Here is a 21,461-nt window from a genome sequence, read left to right as displayed (position 1 = left end):
TCAACAGGAATTTAAATTATAGGCAACTTAAAAGGCTATTCTGTAGTATTTGCCTTATTTGAAATTATTCTCGGTGATAGTCTCCTGCAAATTCTTCTGTTTGATTTTATGAAATGATCTTGTTGATTGCGGCCTTTCTTTTTTCCTGAATTACTCTTTCTCTCTTTAATATAGCTTATCCAAGTGTTTTATCCTGTTCTTCACTTATCCAAGTGTGCATTCTCACAGTGTGATTTAGACTTTGCATCTTAATGGAGTTACTTCTCTCTTGCTTGTATCTCTTCCCAACAATGTAGTCCTTTAAACCGTAGGTTAATCTCCTTTGTAGGTCTCCAAAAATGTACCTGAAGATTTTCATTTCATCCAAAATGAAAACCACACCTTTCAGTTTTCTCTTCTAGCAAACAGCCTTGATCTAAACACCAAAAGGTGATTTTTACCTGGGCTTTGCTGCCTACCTCTCAGATCTAATATCATCTCGTGTCCAACCCTTGTTACCATCTTTCTTCATCTCTCAGGGTTTATTCTAATGCAAACATGTAGTGCTTCTGAGAAAACAAGCACAGTAACATTTTTTTTTCCTTTGGAGATGACACCCCAGCGTGAGGAGTTTATTGTTATCGGTGAAGAGGTTTGTGAAGTAGCCAGCATGTGTAATGATAGATTTAGGACTCAGTGAAGTACAACATTTAGGAGACAGAGGGACATATTTGAAAGTGTTTAAACCATTCAGTACAGAATTTAAACCAGAGCATGTATTTTCATGATATGCATACTTTCTTATTCATATACATCTAATATCAGCGATTGCAACTACAGTGTTTTCTAATATAAAATTATGTGTTACCACAAAATGATCTACATATTTTGATACTCCCAGATTGTATTTAATTTTGTTATTTCAGCTAGTCACTTAAAATTACAGAAAAAATACTTTTGTGCAATTATCATACATTTTATGAGGTAGAACTCTTTAATTGCATATGTAAAGAGTTTGAATTTTATTTTTGAACCTTGTAAATACTATGTTGTAGGTATTGGGTAGTTATATTCCTAGGAAGAGCAGATTTAGTTCTAACAAAGGAAATTCCTGACTCTTTCTTGGCATTGCCACTAGTTGATTTTCCAATTCTTTCAGCATTTTTTGCTTCCTTTTGATACTAATTCCTCCAAGCTCTGATTATAAGTAAGGTTTAATATTCAAGATGTAACCTTTTTGGGTTTATATGGAAATTTGGGGACACATATTTTTGGCTTTCTCTGTTTGTGGGACTATCCTCTTGTCTTACAATATCTCATCAGACCAGAACCTTTCCCTCTAATATCCTGAATCAGTGAGGCAGTAGCTTTTACTTCTGAGAGGTACATGCAAACTGGAGAATGTATCCTGACGAGGTGAACAATCTTGCAAAGCATTTGGTCCTTAAAGTATTCCCTCAAAACTGCCTCTGACTTGCTTCCCTATTTTCCAGTTCCTCAGAAAGTACCTGCAATGAATTTTCTTTCTATTTCATTGTTTTGCCCTTCAATGGTATATCTGGTCAAACACTGTCATTACTATATGATCCATGTTACCTTTCAGTCATTCAAATTATGTTATGTCACTTCCAATTATTAGCCCTATCATCATCTGACCTAAATTGCATCTACCATGGACTATTGCATCAGATATGTAAATATGTTTATTTTCCTACACGAGTCAATTCTTCTTACTTTAACAACAGTTCTCAGAACTGGAAATTATAGACTGCAAGGATAACTGTCCTTCCCCTCTTCAAATATTGCCAATGAGCTTCTTTGCCAGATTATTCTTTGTCACAGTTCATGACCATTTCATGGGTCGTAGTATTTACACTCTACCTTCTAGCAGTGTTATACCACTTTATGCATAATGTAAGACCTTTGTTTTAGTACACTTCCATTTATATCTTTCCAGATCCAGATTCACGCTTTATATACATTTGGACTGCACATATTATAAGCCCCACATGCATTGTTCTTATCTTACTTCCATGTGCAAGTACTTTTACAGAGTTTGAAAGTAAGAGAAAAATATATGTATAAATACATGTTCACTATTTCCAATGAAATTTATTCAACCAGATATCTAATATTTCTTGTGGATTTGGCCAATTAATCATGGTATACCTTGGTATAGTTATCTTCACTTTGATTTTTGAAACAAAATGTCCAGTTGTCTCTAAAATCATGATAATTTTGATATTGCACATGGGACTTGGAGCTGCTATTGCTATAGGCACTGGTGGCTCACACCTGTACTCCTATCGACTCAGGATGCTGACATCAGGAGGCCAGCCCAGGCAAAATATCTGTGGGACCTCATCTCAATGGAAAACAGCTAGGCATCTTGTGGGCACCAATTAACCCAGTTCCTGTGGAAGCACAAATAGGAAGAATATGTCCTAGTTCAGTCAGGGCAAAAAAGTGAAACCGTATCTCCAAAACAACCAGTGCAGAAAGAGCTGAGGATTCAAGCAGCTTAGCACAGGACTATCAAGCGAAAAGCTCTGAGTTTGTATACCAGTATCATCAAAAGGAAAAAAAAAAGCAAAATAAAACAAGAACAGTACAATTAGAAATGTATTTACCTGAGTGTCACAGGACACTAAAGAAAAGATACAGCTGTTTCTTTTGGCTCACGTTGTGTGCCCAAAGTTAGAATTTTAATGAAGTGTTTGACTCACAATGAGATGTGGTCTCATAAGGAATTGCATGAGAAGCACCTATATGTAGTCTCTGCTTTGGAAGGATTTCTAACAACTTATATTTGGAAGGTGCACATAAGATAGTGGCCACATAAACACTGGAGACACTCCATGAGTATCAAGGCTTTTTGAGAGACAGAGAGCGGGTGTCTATAGCATTAGTGATTCTCTAGGAAGGAATCCCAGCACAACCTTACTGATCTAGCAGATTTAGCACTGTTTTTGTTTCCAATCCACAGGCCAGCTTCTAACCAAATGAATTCTGAAGACAGCCCTGGGAAGAACTTGATTCAAAATTCATGAACGTTAACTGTCCATAGAACTCCTAGATTTAAGTTTACTAGGTTACCTGTAGCCACTTCATTTTTGTCAGGAATTTCCCTTGCATCTTTCTTTCTAGTTCTGTGTACTTATGTTGATATTCTCATTTTGCATATACAAATTGGTACATATCTTAGGAGCACATGTAAGTTAATTCTCACACTGCAATTAAGATCTAGTATTTAAAAACCTTTGGTTATCTTTTCTACTGTCTCTTTTTTATTTTAGGAAAACTGTACATACCAGGTTGATTAGAGAGTTGATATCTCAGTCTGTCCTAGTTACCAACAAGAGTTAATTTTCCAACTCACTCAGTAATGAAGAAAAATGGATGAAAACTGTCTTGAAACCAAACAGCTTCTCCTAGAAAAGCTGGTTCTAAGGTTTACATAAGACTGGCAAAGGAAATCTTTTTTTGGGGGGACTACTGGGATTTTGAATTCAGAATTTCACACTCACTAAGCAGGTGCTCTACCACTTTGAACAAAACTCCAGCACTTTTTGGCTTTAACTGTGTTTCAGATAGGCTCTTACCTCTGTGCCTCGGGCTGGCCTTGGGCCATTATCCTACCTGTGCCTCCTGCAGTGCAAGGATTGCAGGCATGTAATTCCTCAACCACATTATTGGTTGAGATGGGGGTCTCACTAACTTTTTCCTGGAGCTGGCCTCCAACATAGATCCTCTTTATCTCCACTTCATAAGTAGCTGGGACTACAGACATGTGCCACCATATCCAATCTCAGAATCTCAAAGTTCAGATGAACTTCTTTCATTTTGTCATGAAAAATAATTTGCATTTATCTTTTAATAATCAAAGTTGGTTTGCTATATTCCTATGGTGTATAACTAAATTTTTGAGGTAAAAAAATGATAATGATTTTTGGTTTTGCATATATGGTTCTATTACTGCATCTGAGTAAATGTTATATGGTATGTATACATGTTAAAATTCCCCAAGAAATTGAATTCAATTTGACTAGAAGATAAATTTTATTTAAAGTAGATTAAGGATAGCCATATTGTTCCTCCTATGAGTTTGAGCGCTATATTGACCAATAGCAGAGAGAGTGGACTCCTTTCATTCCTCATTTTAAAGTAAGTGTTTTCAGTAATTTCTCTAACAGTTCAATATTGGTTATAAATTTGTCAGCCTTTATTCACTGAAATATGTTCCATGTAGTCCTAGTTTCTTCAGTGTTATTTTTATAATAAATGTATTTTGATTTCCTCAAAGAATTTTGTACCTATTAAGGATAATAGTGTGATTTAAGTTCTTAATTCTACCTATGATCTTTATTATGTTTATTGGTTGCAAATATTGTACCATTTGTCAATGTGGAACCAATTTGATCATGTTATGTGATCTTTCTAATGTGCTGCTGAATTCAGTTTATAAGCTTATTCATATTACAGAAGTCTTGTGTCAGTTCTTCAAAAACTACTATACAGTTTTCTCTTTTGTAAATAGTACTTTTCTAGTTTTAGTATCAGAGTAATACTGGCTCTATAGCATGAGCTTGGACTTTTTCCTTTCATTTCTATTTTATGGAATAACTTGGGGAGGATTTTATTAGTTTTTTTTTGAGTCCTGGTAGAATTCAGCAGCCACTACATCCAGCCTCTGGAATTTTATTTCTTGACAGACTGATTACTGTTGCTTGTTATTGATCTGCTTAGGTTTTATTTCTGTTCTCCCAGTTCAATCTTGGTAGGTTATATGAGTCTAGAATTCTGCCCATTATTTTTCTAGATTTTCAAAGTTAATGGAGTATGTTTTCAAACTATTCCACAGTATCTTCTATATTTTTATTCCTAGTTTCCACTGTTGTTACTCTAATTTTATTAATTTGGATATTCTCTTTACTTTAGTTGGTTTGGTTAAGGGTTTTTCAATCTTCTTATGTTTCAGAGAACCAAATATTTCATTGATCCTTTAAATTGTTCATTTAGTCTCAATTTCATTCATTTACTTCATGATTTTTATTATGTCTAATTTTTAGTGTTGAGTTTGGGTTATTCTGTTTCCTAAGAACCTTCCTTGATTTGCTTCTTTAGGCTATTTACTTAAAACATCTGCTGGTGGGTTTTTGATTTTTTACTTTTTATTAGTATATAATAGTGACAGATAATAGTGACAGAGGGGGTTTTGTTGTGACATTTCATATATACATATATATTGTTTCCTATTTTGGTTCCCCCCCACCCCCCTCCATTATTCTCCCTCTTCAACCTCCCCCCTCCCTTTTTAAAAAATGGCTTCCACAGGTTTCAACATTCCATTTTGACTCATGCATAGAAAGTTCCTCAACCATATTCCTTTATCCTCTTCATTTACCATTCACCTCCTATTAGTGGCCTCCCTTTAACATGACCATTTTGACATTCCTGTGTTTCATTGTTTTAGTGTGTGTTCATGGAGGCACACAGCTATATATCCCCTTCTTAGGATATATATACAACTGCTTTTGTTGTATCTCAAAGGTCCTGATAAGTTATATTTTTATTTTCCTGTGATTGTTGCCTTCTTTGAAATTTACCACTGGTATCTTCAACTGTGAACTGTTTACTCAAAAGGATATTGTTTGATCTCCATAGTTGTGTAGTATATGTATAGTTTCTTTTGCTATTGAATTCAGTTAAATTCTATTGTGGTTTAACGTGATACAGAAAATTATATCCTTTTTGTGTTTTGTCACAATTCATGGCCTCAAATGTGTCCTGTCTTATAGAAAGGTCCACAGACCACTGAGAACAGTGTTTTACTCAGCATTTTCTGGTTGGAATATTTTGCAGGCATCCATTGTGTCCATTTGATCTATGGTGCAGTTAAACTCTGAAGTTATCCTTTTGTTGTTGAGTTTGGATGATGAGATTAGAGTATTGAAACCAAAAAGAGAAAAGACCTACCATAATTGTATCTGAACCAATCTGCCTCATTATGCACAAGAGTACTTCTTTTATAAATTGCATCAACTTTCAGTGCCTATACAATTAGAATTGTTGTATCTTCTATTGTTGTGGATGGAGTTTTCATATTATTAATATGTAGTGACCATTTATATCCTTTCTTCACTAATTCTGGTTTGACAGGTATAAGTATAGAGTCCCCTGAATCCTTCAGATCCATCTGCTTGGTATATCATTTTATATCCATTTATTTTCAGACTTTGTATGTCTTTGAAAGTGAGTTTTAGTTGGTTTCTCTTTTGCAAATAGCAAACAGTTGGATCTTGTTTGTAACTCCCTTTACTAGTTTGCATCTTTTCTTTAAGCTGAAAATCAAAATGCAATGTAATATTCACTACTCATTTTAAGGTAGATATCAGAATAATTGAGTAGGAATATAGTTTAAAATAATGGCATAAGAAATTCTGAGCTTAGAAAAGGCCTATGTACAGGCAATAAAAGGGGTTGCCAAATTATAAAAAAAGCTCATTGTTCTTTGTATAAATTATATTACTTAAGCAAAGTAAGTATAAAATACTCAAGACTAAACTGGGACAATTTCTAATGTAAAATAAGTAGATGTAGAAGGTAAAGAGAATAGGATGATCCAAAAACTTGATCATTGCTTCCTGCACATTTTAATTGGAGAATTAAGACCATTTTTATTTGCAGTTATTATTGAAAAGTGTGTATTCATTTCTCCTTTATTTGTTTTATAGAGTTTCTGGGAGATCATGGTGTTCCTTTTCCTGATTTCTCAGTTCTCTACTGTACTGTTATTTATTCATGTCTGAACTGTCCTCATTAGGTACAAATTTGTTCCTTTTATGTCTGTTTTTAATTGTCTTCTACAGTGCTGGCTTATCACTCAAAAATGGCTTTAGTTTATCCTTAAAGAAGGTCTTTCTGTTTCTCCTTTAGATTTATGGATGACTTTGTTGGATACAGTAGTCTTAGTTGGCAGTGATTTTCTTTCAAGGCTTGAAATACATTGTTCTGTGCTCTTCTGGAACAAGGATTTTCCTGGGAAGTCTGCTGTTAATGTCAAATGTTTGCCTTGGTAAGTAACTTGAACCTTTCTTTTTCAGTTTTCAATATTCTTTCCGTCCTCTGTATTGTTGGCATTTTAGCTGTATTATGATACAGAAAGGTTCATTTCTGTTCATGTTTATTTTGGTTTCCAAGTGCCTCCTGTGCCTGGATGTCCATTTTCTTTCCTAAATTTGGGAGATACCGACTATTGGATTTGTTTCTTAATCATGTCCCAGAAGCCCTGAATATTGTTCTCATAAGTTTTGTCTTTATTTCTGTAGTATTCTTCAAACTTCTCTTCAATTCAAGATATTCTTTCTGCTGGCCTGGACCTGACATTTTGTGCTTTTTTCATTTGGGTTTCTTTTTCATATTTCCAGCTTTTCACTTAGCAGATTTCTATGTTTTCATTTACAGTCGTCAGAGTCTCTCTTGGAATTTGCAGTCATTCGAATCTTTCAGAATCTCCCTTTGTTGACTTTCTTTCTGAAGTGAACTGAATATCTCATCCAAGTCTTGAATTCACTATTTTATTCTCCTTTGAATACTTTTTGAAGCCATGAATCATTTTTAAGGCAAGACTTTTGAACTTTCTGCCATTTCAAGCATTTCAATTTATTTGGTTCAGTAACTGAAGAATTTTGAACTTTTAGAAGAGCTTTACAACTTCATATTTCATATTTCTCATGTTTTTATTTTGTGATTTATGCACGTATGGGGTGGATATTGATTTCGGTATTACAAAGATAGCTTCTTAGTGAGCAAACTTCTTTTGAGGATTCAGTCTTCAGTACTGCTTATAGGGGAGAAAATATGTACCCATAAATTAACACAACCAAAACAATATAATGAGATTCAACAAAAGACAACTACTATATCACAAATAATCATAAAGACAAAAGTGGCAAAAGTAACAGAGAACTAACCATGAAGATAAAATTAATAAAAGTAAAAATAATATTAGTAAAATAATGGAATAAGAGAGGGTAATGAAAGTGAAAAGAGAGAGAAGTTACAAGTGTAAATAAAGAAAGATTATGACAGAGAAAATAGAGGAAGGATTAAAATATCTGACTACAAAAGAAGAAAAATAATCAATAAATTAGATAAAAGTCAGCAGGAACAGAGGATAGATTGAAACTTTTTTTTTTCATTTTAAATTACTCATTCATTTTTACTGTCATTTAAATTTCAAACATGCCTACAGGAATAGAGAATATAGTAGAACAATATGATGAACCACCCATGCACCCATGTTCTCATTACAACTTTCACAGCATAACCAATAGTATTTAATTTATATCCAGACTCAATAACCACCACTCATTGGATCACTCTCAAGCAAAGACAGATAAGTATAAACATTTCAGAACATCCCTCTTAAAAACTAAGGACTCTCCTTTGTTTTGGTTTGGTTTTTACTATTTTTTATGATCATAACTAATAGGATAAAGGGTTTCATTGTGATAATGTCACAGATGCATACAGTATACTTTTACACATTCACCCCTTCCGTTATATCCCCTTAGCTCTCCTCCATCTTCCCCTCTTCTTTTCGAACAGTGTTTGGTGGGTTTCATTATACTATTTCCCATCCTCTCTCCCACTGAAGATAGTTTCCCTTTTACATTCAAGTCCCATTATTACAATCATCATCATCTTAGGTCTAGAATCCACATTTGAGAGAAATGTGTTACTTGACTTTGAGCTTGGCTTGTCTTACTCCACATGGTTATCTCCAGTTCAACCTCTTTGCCTGAAAATGACATAATTTCATTCTTCTTTACAGCATAATAATAGTCGATGATGGACATATGCCACATTTTCTTTACCCATTCATTGGTGTTGATCACCTAGGCAGACCCACAGATTGGTATTATAAATAGTACTACTGTAAACATGGCTATGCCAGTGTCTCTGTTGTGTATTGTTTTATACACCTCTAAATATATGCCCAAGACTGGTATGGTGGGGTCATAAGACAGTTCTGTCTTTGGTTTCTTGTGAAACGTTCATACTGATAGGGGTTGCACTAATTTACATTCCTACCAACAGTGTATGAGAATTCCTTTTCCCCTTGCATCCTTGTCAGAATATGTTATTGTTTGTTTTCTTGATGGTTGTTAAACGGAGGTGAAATTTTGGTGTAGTTTTTTTTTTTTCTTTCTCAGTACTGGAGATTGAACTCAGGGCCTACACCTTGAGCCGTTATACCAGCACTTTTTTGTGAAGTGTTCTTTTGAGAAAGGGACTCATGGAACTGTTTGTTCTGGGCCTGATTGAACCGCAATCCCCCTGATCTCTGCCTGCTGAGAAGCTAGGGTTACAGGCGCAAGCCACCTGCACCTGGTTTTGGGATAGTTTTGATTTGCATTTCTTTTATAGCTTAGTATGTTGAACATTTCCATTTGTGTTTGTTAGCTATTTGTATTTCTTCTTCTGAGAAGTGACCTTTCAATTCATTTGTCCATTTATTAATTGGATTAGTTGTTCTTTTGCACTTCAATTTTTTTCAGCTCTTTATATAATCTGGATATTAATCCTGTATATGCTGATAAACTGGCAAAGCTTTTCTCTAGTGCTGTGGGATATCTCTTGATTCTGATAATTGTTTTCTTTAATGTGCAGGATCTTTTTAATTTGATGCAATTCCATTTGTCAATTCTTGTTCTTATTTCTTGAGCAATTGGAGTCCTTTTCAGAAAAATAATTGCTTATGTCTACATCTTCCAGTATTTCCCTGTTTTCCTGTAGTAGTTTCAGAGCTTACATTAAGATCTTTGATACATTTTGAATTTTTTATAGGTTGAGATCACATGGTCTAGTTTCATTCTCCTACATGTAGACTAGACAAGCAGTTTTCCCATTGAAGAGGCTGACTTTTCCCCACTTTTTGGCTCCTTTGTTAAAAATCAGATGACTGCTGCTATGTAGGCTCTTTTCTGGGTCTTTTCTTCTAGTCCATTGGCCTTCATGACTGTATTTGTGCCAGTACCATGCTGGTTTTAGTACTATGGGTCTGTAGTATAATTTCAAGTACAGAATTTTGATACCTTCAGCATTAATCTTTTTTGCTCAGATATGTGTCTCCATTCGTTTGGAAGACCTCAGGGCTTCCAAATTTTAGGATTTATTTTTCTATTACTGTGAAAAATGACCTTGGAATTTTGATGGGAATTGCATTGAGTTTGTAGATTGCTTTTGGTAGTATAGCCTTTGGCACAACATTCAGTTCAGCCAATGTGTGAACACAGGACTTTTATTTTCCCATCTTCTGGTGTCTTCTTCGATACCTTCCTTGAGTGTTTTGTAACTTTCATCGTAGAGGTCTTTCATCTGTTTAGTAAGTTTATTCCTAGATATTTTTATTTTGAGGTATTGTTTTCATATCTCTTTCTTGGCCTCTTCATTGTTAGTATATAGAAAATGAACTGATTTTTGTATGTAGTTTTATACCCTGCTACATTGCCAAAAGTGTTTATCAAATCTAAAAGTTTCTTGGTGAGATCTTTAGGGTCTTTTGAGTATAGGATCATAACCTCTGCAAATTGTGATACTTTGGCTTTTTCCTTCCTTATCTGAGTCCCTTTTATTCCTTTCTTTTGGTCTATTGCTCTGCCTAGGAATTAGAATACCTTATTGAGTAAGAGTGGAGAGCGTGGAAACCCTTGTCTAGTTCCTGACTTAAGAAGAAATGGTTTCAATTTTTCCCCATTTACCGTGATACTGCATATAGGTTTGTCATATGTATCATTTATTCCTAGTTCCATCAGAGTTTTTAATCAAGAAAGGATGCTGGATTTTGTCAGAAGCTTTTGCTGCATTTGTTGAGATGATCATGTGATTTTTGTCCTTGATTCCATTTGCATTCTGGATTGCATTTATTGATCTGGGTATGTTGAACCATCCTTGCATGCCAGGAATGAAACCAATTTGATCACATTGTATGATCTTTTTAATGTGTTGCTGAATTTGCTTTACAAGTATATTGCTAGGAATTTTTGATTCTATGTTCATCAAAAAATTTATTCTATAATTTTTTCTTCTGTGTGTCCTTGTCTGCTTTTAGAATGAGTGTAACAGTTGGCGAAGGATGAGTTTGGTTATGCTCCTTCCCTTTCCACTTTATGCAACAGATTGGAGAGTACTGGTGTTAGTTCTTCTTTAAAGGTCTAGTAGAGTTCAGCCATCCAGTCTTCTTCATTGGATGAATATTTATGATTGCTTTAGCCTCATACATGTTATATATCTGCATAAATGATTGATATCCTTTTGTTTCAATCTTGGTAGGTCACCAACATAATAGTAAAAACACTGAAAAAGTTAAAAATGAAGGAAAGATAAAAGAAGAAGACAAAGAATTAGAAAAGCTTCTTTTAGGTCCTCTAATACTAGAATCCTCCAGGTCTGGGGGGATAGCTTGTTATGTACCAGGAGTAGTTTAGTTTTTCTCTGTTCCCACAGTATTTCTTGTTATTGTATGTGGGCTTAGTGGTTTGGCCAAGGGGGTATTATTACTTACCTGAGCAGCATTAATTTAAGAAGCTTCACTTCTTTGAGTACCAGGAGCTTTGCTGGCCCTGGTGAGCTTCATGGCCTGTGGGCGGAGCAGCTTCCTGAGCGTTCCACAGGAGCCCATTTTATACACCCAGGGATAACAAAAATCCAAGCCCAGGGGTGTTCCATAATGCCTCGGAGTTGCTGAAATAAATAAGGCACTGAGCTCCATGCTGTGGGGTGCTGGGACACTCAACAAACTGTCTGCTGGTCTCAGTGTTTTCAGATCATTCTAAACAATGAACAATGCTGAGGGTGGGAGAAAGCTTCAGAAAATCAAGTGGTGCACCAAACTTGGTATCAGAACTCTCAGCAGCAAACTACTTGTGGAGAGGAGCAGCTCTGGAGACCAAAGATCCTGAAAACCAGAAGCTCAGAGCTCTCAAACTCTGCAGAGCATAGTGTCTGCTACAGAGATTTGTATTGCCATGCCTTTCATAATTAGAGTTTTCAGCTGCTTAAATGTCTCAATGGGTCTGCATTGGAATCCCCCCTCTATGAATGTACCTTACAATGAAGGGTCTGTCAGGGTGTTACTAAGCTCTCTGACTTTTATTGTCTCTTGGTCCAGGTCCCCAGAACAACTCAGTCTCCAGCAACAGGCATTTTCTCCAGATGTTATAGCACCCCAAGTCACAAAGAGTTGCAAAGCTATTAATTTATTATGAATTAATTATGAATTTATTCTCCAATGCAGTAACTCAGGAGGAGTTACTATCAGACCAAATCTACCCACTGTGTTTACAGGTTTTCGGGACTATAGGTTTTCCTATGGCTAGGGCTGACAGTCTCTTTTTGCCAGGGATCTCTGTACTCTCCATGTTTACCTTGTGGTTGTGACTTCAGGTTACCCTACTCTCAGAGAGCTGACCTTGAAGTTGGATACTGTTTCCTAATTTTCTCTGAATCACCTCTCTTTTTCTTTGCTCTTTTTACTTTTCTTTCACCTCTTTCTTTATTCTTGATGCTCTTTCTTCCTTTTTCCTCTGGAATATAGTCTATCCTATGTGCCCTGACTCTGTTCATTTATAGCATCACATGGAGGATTCTTCAAGTCTTCCATGTTACTTTCAAAATGTTATCACCTATTAAATGGAGTTTGCTATTCAGCTTAATGTTGATGTGTTTATCACTAGTACAATTGAGAAAGCTTCTTTTCAAAAGGAAGTCTTATGCATATTTTACATTAAAATCTTAATCTTAAATTTGCTTTGAAGTGAGGATGAATAAAACAAGATTGTCCCTTATTGAGTTACATAGACATCACTCGTTTTTATCTGAAAAGACAACAACAATACATAGACTTTAGTAACTCACCAAATTTTAGTGTTTTTTATACATGCTTAGACAACAATCATAATAGAAACATTATTTTGGGGCCATCATGCTTTCAAAAGTTTATAAAATTTGATTCACTAAAATGTACCCCATGTTATAATAATAGTAACTCCTTTAACCAGTTATAAATCAAACTTCATTCAAAAGACCTTAAAAGAAACATATTTATATAAAATTCAACTTTGGTAAAATTTTAATTTCCTAAGCAATCACAAACCTAACCATAGAAGACAAAAAAAAAACTATCTGTCTTGTTATGGAAAAATCTTTCATTTTTTTATAGGCACATTTAAAGGTGATTTTCCACATGTGTACATAATATACTTTACAGTCTCTTTTATGCTTTGGTATTCTCCCCTCCTTTTAAACAATTTTAATAAGTTTTTTCCTCTTTTTTGTACATGCATATAATGTATCCACTCCATCACTCTCTCCATTATTCTTTAATAAATCTTACTGAGGTCAATAAGATTAATAGGAAATTATAAATATGATATTTATAAGAAACATTATAAGAAGATCTTATTGTTCAAGACAGAAAGCCTTATAACTAGCATATTTGAGAATGGTCTACTTATTTATAAATACATCTTCTCTCATCAGATTTGTCTGTGATAGATGACTTGTAAAGATTTAGAGGCATTCTAAATCATTAGGATCATTAGTTACAACAAAAAAATTATAATTAAATGGTTAAAAATTATGCTACTCCTAAAGTTATAGACTACTTATATTCAATCAGTACTTTGAAAAAAATCTGTTATTTCCTTTGCCTATTTTAAGCTTGGTGCATGGAAAAGAAAGATCAAATAAAATTAGTGATGTTTGGAATTCTGATAATATGTCATAGATGTGACTTATTTGCAAACTTATTAGAATTCATGTTATATCTGCATTTAGAATGCACTTATGCATATTTTCAAATATTTGATGACCACCTAAATTGACTGTACTTGTCAATACTCACATAGGTACTTCAGACTAATTATAAATGCCATTTATAAGCCCACTGAATGTCTTCCTAAAAGTGGTTGCTACCTGAAATAGATGGTGACTGTTTCATAATAGAGAAAGAAGATACAGCTGAATATTATGGCATGCTAGAGGCCTTCTATCCTTCTGCATTGGATAGCCTGGAGGAAGAGCAAGGAACATAGATATAAGATTGGTAAACAGTCAAAGCTGGAATACAATAGTAAAATCAAAACGAACAGGTTTTACTTCCCTCGACATGAATGTTCACTATTTTTCCTGTCCGGGTAGGAAAAGAAACTCTGTGATGAGAATGTGTATGTGAGCTATGAATTTCTGTCTCTTACCTTCTCTCTCTCTTCTTTCCCTCCCTCCTCTCTCACTCCTTCCCTGTCTCCCCCTTTTATCTCCCCCACCTCTCATCTAAACTGAATATGCTTGAGTTGCTATGCATCCTTATTTGGTATATCTGTGTCCATTATACACCAGGTATAAGTTGGTTAAATTCATCTCCTAGGGTCCAAGGTAGTGACTAGGGTGCAGAACCAGACAGTGTGAGCTCTGTGACTACAAAATCTTGCTGGAACACTGGAGCCACACTTGGCAGAAATAAAGCACCAAAGAGAATCAAAACTTCAACACTCCAAACCCCTAGCCTGTAGAAAACTTCTCCACACCACATTACACTGAGAAAACAGATGGCTGCCGCACTGCCAGACGCCACCTCCAAACCTGCCTGTGAGACATTCAGTAGACCAAACAGGTAAGCGCCAAGTATCACATGGTATTCCCCCAGCCACCCCTGGGATAAACTAGCATAGCCACTGGCTGTGCTGAACCCCATGCAAAAAAAAAAAAAGTACAATAAACAAGGAACTGAAAACTAGCACACAGTGGAGGGGGCAGGGTTGCTGAAAGCACACCAGAGAAGGGGACAGGGGCAAGGAGCTGATAGCTGTGTGAAATAGTAGTGAACAAAGCATGGAAAGGCAGAAGGACAGAGACCGGGTGGGTGATAAGCCACTGCCTGAAGTAGGGCAGGTAGTGGACCACAAAGGTCATCTCCTGAGCCAGTGAGCAACACCCAAAGTCAAACAGCTCCACAAAATTAAAAACAAACAGCAAACCATCACAACACGCAGACAGCAGGGAGCCAGCTGACGGATCACTGACCTTGCCGCAGAGAAAGAGGGCAAGGCAAAGAAACAAGCCCCCTATAAACCAACAAGCAAAAATCCAATTCCAAAGCAGGACAGCTGGTGGGCTATAGAGCTGATCTCCTGAACCTGAGGACAACACACAAACTTAAACTGCCACACCCCACTGAGGGAGGAGCTGACCAAGCAGCTGCTGCTCAAAGACAGAAGGAAAAACACACTACTCATAAGCCAAAGACCTGGAAAGATTACCATGAGCTTTTGCTTACATACCAACACCAGGACTGGATGCTGGAGGAGTAACACCAGAACTCAAACTAAGACTGACATTCTATTGTTCTTGAACCTGGAGTTTATTTTGTTTGTTTGTTTCCTTCTTGTCTGTTTGTTCATCTCTCCCCATTGATTTCTTTGATGTTATTAGTTTTATTATTGTGGGTTTTCTAGTTTAACTTTTACTCCTATTATCTTTTTTTTCTTTTCTCTTTCTATACTATCAACTTAACCATCATCATCCTCTCATCCCTACGCTCACCCTCTTTACTTTCCATCCTTCTCTTGTGCTAAAACCCATTGCTCCCCACTCACCCACTCTCTTCCCCTAGCCCTCACCTTCCCCTTACTTTCTCCCCTAACATATCACCTGACTACCCCTCCCTCCTTCACCCACTGAACAACCTACTATACCAACTATACACAACTCAAACCCCTGCAATCCCTATCACAAATACCTTCTTCTACAACAACAGAAATATACCCAAACACACACAAGGACCACAAAAACAGCAGCCTCCACACTGCTTTCCCCACACACCCATGCCACTTCCCATCTCCACCTTTAGTGCCACCCAATCCAACCCCCAAATTTCTATAGTTAGCATTACAAACATTAACCCTGCCAAATCCCACTGCTTATAGATATTACCGCCAGGGGATCTTCTGTATGAGGGTGTTAAACCTGTGAACTAGTTAATACTAAATTACACCCAGAGCAGGGTCAGAAATAGCATACCAACTTAGCTAAAAACCCAAGACAGAAACAAAACAAAAATTAAATCAAGGGAAAGAAAACAGATGACCGAAACCAAAAACTTGCCTATCAAGAACATAGTTGCACAGTACCAAGTGGAGCAATGGGAAGAAGAAAAAGGAATGGAAACCATTCTCCCCCCAAAAAATAATTTAATACAGGATTCAGAGGGAAATGAAGAAAATGGATACCCAGTTCTGAAATCCAACAAAACAAAGACAAATGACACCAAGGAACCCAACTATGTCCACAAGAACAACCTCAAAGCAGAAATCCTGCAAGTAATCACTGAGAATTTCATGGAGATGTTACTAGACATGGTCAACCAAAACATAAAAGATGCACTCAAGAAATTCCAAGACACCAAAAATAAAGACACAGAAACAAATAAATGAACTCATAGGAGCCCTAAATAAATACCAAAGTAAAATAGAGAACACTATAAATAGATAAATGCATTAAAGATGAAAATAGACAATATTAAAGAGGAAGTGACCCATGATATGGAAAAACCTCAGAAAAAAAGAATGAAACAGAAGTACAAAACAGAGTGGAAGGCCATGCCAGCACACTAGAACAAGCAGAAGACAAAATCTCAGAACTTGAAGATAAATGGAAATTAGAGGAAAAACTGAAGAGCTATTAGTCAAACAACTCAAGACCTGTGAAAGGAATATGCAAGAACTCTCCAACTCCATCAAAACACCAAACCTGAGAATCATAGACATTGAGAAGGAGAAGAGGTGCAAGCAAAAGGAATTCATAATATATTCAACAAAATAATAGAAAATTTCTCAAACCCGGAGAAAGCTATGCTCATTGTGGTACAGAAAGCCTCCAGGAAACCAGACAGACTTGACCAAATAGAACCTCCCTATGACATACTATCATTAAAATAACAAGCACAGAGAATAGAGGAAGAATATTGAAGGCTGTAAGAGAGAAAAAACAAATAACATACAAAGGTAAACCCACCAGAATCACAACAGATTTCTCATTGGAAATCTTTAAAGGAAGAAGGGCATGGAGTGAGGTATTCTGGGCACTGGATGAAAAAAACTTCAATTCTAGGGTACTCTACCCAGAAAAATATAACTCAAAATAGATGGAGCAATAAAAGCCTTCCATGATAAGCAGCAACTAAAACAAGATATGACCACAGAGCCACCACTGCAAAAGATTCTCCAAGGAATTCTGTACACAGAAAATGAAAGCAAACAAAACCATGAGAAGACAGGCAATACCAAACCACAGGAGAAGAAAAGGCAAGGAATCAAAGTAACATTGATTCAGCTGCACACAATCAAACCCTTAAACAACAAGACAACTAAATGACAGGAATCACCACATACCTATCAATATTAACACAGAATGTTAACAGACTTAACTCCCCCATCAAAAGACACCTTTTGGCAAACTGGATTAAGAAGGAAGATCCAACAATCTGTTGTTTACAGGAGAGCCATCTCACTGATAGGAACAAGCACTGGCTTAGGGTAAAATGTTGGAAGAAGATTTACCAAGCCAATGCACACCGCCCCCCCCAAAACAGACAAGAGTTGCTACTCTTGTCTTATCTCAGACAAAGTAGACTTCAAACTTACATTGACCAAGTGAGATAAAGAAGGACACTCCATACTAACAAAAGAGAAATACATCAAAAGGAAAGAACAATTATCAACCTGTCAGTGCACCCAATTTCACCAAACGTATTCTGAAGGACCTAAAAACACCTATAGATTCCAACACAGTGGTAGTGGGAGACTTCAATACTTCCCTATCACCCAGAGATATGTCATCCAAACAAAAAAATCAATAAAGAATTTCTAGAACTAAATCACTCCATAGATCAAATTGACCTAGCTGGTGTCTACAGAATATTTCATCCAACTTCTGCACAATATACATTCTTCTCAGCAGCCCATGGAACCTTCTCCAAAATTGATCATGTTGTAGGGCACAAACCAAGCCTCAGCAAATATAAGAAAATAGAAAATATACCATGCATTCTATCTGATCACAATGCAGTAAAACTAGAACTCAACAACAGAAACAACAGCAGAAAATATGCAAACAATTGGAAGCTGAACACCATATTGCTCAATGATCAGTGGGTCCGTGATGAAATAAAAGAGGGAATGAAAAGCTTCCTGGAAGCTAATGAAAACAAAAACATGACCTATCAGAACCTATGGGACACAGCAAAGGCAGTCCTAAGAGGAAAGTTTATACCCATGAGTGCATGTATTAACAGGACAGAAAGATCTCAAATCAAGGACCTAGTGCTACATCTCAAACTCCTAGAAAAACAAGAACAAACAAATCCAAAAACAAGCAGAAAGAGAGAAATAATAAACATAATAGCTGAAGTTAATGAAATAAAAACAAACAAAAAACATACAAAGAATCAATGAAACAAAAAGCTGTTCCTTTGAAAAAATAAATAAGATGACAGTCCCGTGGCAAAACTGACTGAAATGAGGAGACAAAAAACCCAAATCGGTAGAATCAGAAATGCAAAAGGGCAGAAACAACAAACACCATGGAAACCCAAGGAATCATGAGGACAATAATTTGAGAACCTATATTCCAATAAATTTGAAAATCTTGAAGAAATGGACAAATTTCCAGATACTTATGACCATCCAAAATTGAACCGAGGATATTAGCGACTGAAATAGATCTATAAAATGAAATGAACTTGAAGCAGCAATCAAGAATCTCTCAAAAAAGAAAAGTCCAGGACCTGATGGATTCTCTGCTGAATTCTATCAGACCTTTAAAAAGGACTGATACCAACCCTCCTTAAAGTGTACCATGAAATAGAAAGGGAAGGAACACTGACTAAGTCATTCTCTGAAGCCAGTATTACACTTATTCCAAAGCCAGGCAAAGATACCTCCAAAAAGGAGAACTACAGGCCAATCTCCTTCATGAACATCAATGTAAAAATCCTCAAAACTGTAATGGCAAACCGAATTTGACAGCACATCAAAAAGATCATTCACCATAACCAAGTTGGCTTCATCCCAGGGATGCAGAGGTGGTTCAATATATGAAAATCAATAAACGTAATAAACCACATTAACAGAAGCAAAGACAAAAACCACTTCATCATCTCAATAAATGCAGAAAAAGCCTTTGATAAGATCCAACACCACTTCATGATAAAAGCTCTAAGAAAATTAGGAATAGAAAGAATGTACTTCAACATTGTAAAGGCTGTATGTGACAAACCTACAGCCAGCATTATACTTAATGGTGAAAACTGAAACCATTTCCCCTAAAATCAGGAATGAGACAAGGGTGCCCACTATCCCCAATCCTATTCAACATAGTACTGGAATTCCTAGCCAGAGAAATTAGGCAAGAAGAAAGAATAATAGGAATACAAATAGGTAAAGAAACTGTCAGAATATCCCTATTTGCAGATGAAATGATCCTGTATCTTAAAGACCCAAAAAATTCCTCGACACCATAAACAGCCTCGGCAAGGTGGCAGGATACAAAATCAACTTGCAAAAATCATTTGCTTTTCTATACACCAACAATGAACAAATTGAGAAAAAACATATGGAAACAATTCCATTTAGAACAGCTTCAAAAAAAAAATCAAATACCTAGGAGTAAACTTAACAAAGGATGTGAACAAGCTCTACAAGGAAAAGTAAAAACCCCTAAAGAAAGAGATCGAGGAAGACTTCAGAAGATGGAGAGATCTCCCATGCTCATGGATCGGTAGAATCAGCATAGTAAAAATGTCAATACTCCCAACAGCAATCTATATGTCCAATGCAATTCCCATCAAAATCCCAATGACATTCATCACAGAGATTGAAAAATCTACTCTAAAGTTCATTTGGAAACACAAGAGACCGTGAATAGCCGAGGCAATACTCAGCAAAAAGAGCATCATTGGAGGTATCACAATACCCGACTTCAAACCATATAACAGAGACACGACAATAAAAACAGCATGGTACTGGCACAAAAACAGACATGAAGACCAGTGGAGCAGAATAGAGGAGCCAGATATGAATCCACACAGCTATGCCCACCTTATTTTTGACAAGGGTGCCAAAACCACACGATGGAGAAAAGACAGTGTCTTCAACAAATGTTGCTGGGAAAAGTGGTTATCTGCCTGCAGAAAACTGAAACCAGATCCATGTTTATCAAACCCTGTACTAGAATCAACTAAAGATGGATTAAGGACCTAAATATGAGACCTGAAACTCTGAAGTTAGTACAGGAAGGAGCAGGAAACACTCTGGAACTAATAGGTATAGGCAAGGACTTCCTCAATACAACCCCAGCAACTCAGCAACTATCAGAAAGGATGGACAAATGGGACTCCATGAAATTTACAAGCTTCTGCACGACAAAAGAAATGGTCTCTAAACTGAAGAGACCACCCACAGAGTGGGAGAAATATTTGCCAGCTACACATCAGACAAAGGACTGATAACCAGAACATACAGGGAGCTCAAAAAACTAAACTCCCCCCAAATCAATGAACTAATAAAGAAATGGGCAACTGAATTAAACAGAACTTTCTCAAAGGAAGAAATTCAAATGGCCAAAAAACACATGAAAAAATGCTCACCATCTCTGGCCATAAAGGAAATGCAAATCAAAACCACACTAAGATTCTACCTCACCCCTGTTAGAATAGCCATCATCAGCAACACTAGCAACAACAGGTGTTGGTGAGGATGTGGGGAAAGAGGAACCCTCTTACACTGCTGGTGGGAATGCAAGCTGGTGCAACCACTCTGGAAAACAATAAGAAGGCTTCTTAAAAATCTAAACATAGATCTGCCATATGATCCAGCAATCCCACTCCTGGGGATACACCCAAAGGAATGACACTCAGGTTCCTCCAGAGGCACCCAAAGGAATGACACTCAGGTTCCTCCAGAGGCACCTGCACACCCATGTTTATTGCAGCGCTATTTGCAATAGCCAAGTTATGGAAACAGCCAAGATGCCCCACTAGTGACGAATGGATCAAGAAAATGTGGTATTTATACACAATAGTGTACTACTCAGCCATGAAGAAGAATGAAATCTTATCATTCACAAGTAAGTGGATGGAACTGGAGAACATCATTCTGAGTGAGGTTGGCCAGGCTCAGAAGACCAAAAATTGTATGCTCTCCCTCATATGTGGACTTTAGATCTAGGGCAAATGCAGCAGTGTTGTTGGACTTGGGTGACAGGCTAAGGGGAGAGCACATACAGGAGGAATAGGGAAAGATAGGAAACCCAAAACATGGAAGTGTTTGATGTTCCCACAGTAGAGCAGCTAATGCAGTAACCTTAAAACAACAGAGGTCAAAAAGAGAAGGTGACTGAGAAGTAGTGAAGAGGTCTGTAGA

General features: G+C 36.5%; 1 protein-coding gene across 1 annotated transcript in view; it reads right to left on the bottom strand.

The window, feature by feature from the left end:
• LOC141419803 (uncharacterized) overlaps nucleotides 1-21,461 on the bottom strand; it is a 632,676-nt gene that overhangs the window by 177,423 nt on the left and 433,792 nt on the right. The gene's annotated exons all lie outside the window — the stretch shown is intronic.

This window comes from Castor canadensis, chromosome X, assembly GCF_047511655.1.
Source record: "Castor canadensis chromosome X, mCasCan1.hap1v2, whole genome shotgun sequence".
Lineage (NCBI taxonomy): Eukaryota > Metazoa > Chordata > Mammalia > Rodentia > Castoridae > Castor > Castor canadensis.
The sequence above is the reverse complement of the archived record's forward strand: the minus strand, read 5'-3'. Positions and strand labels throughout refer to the sequence as shown.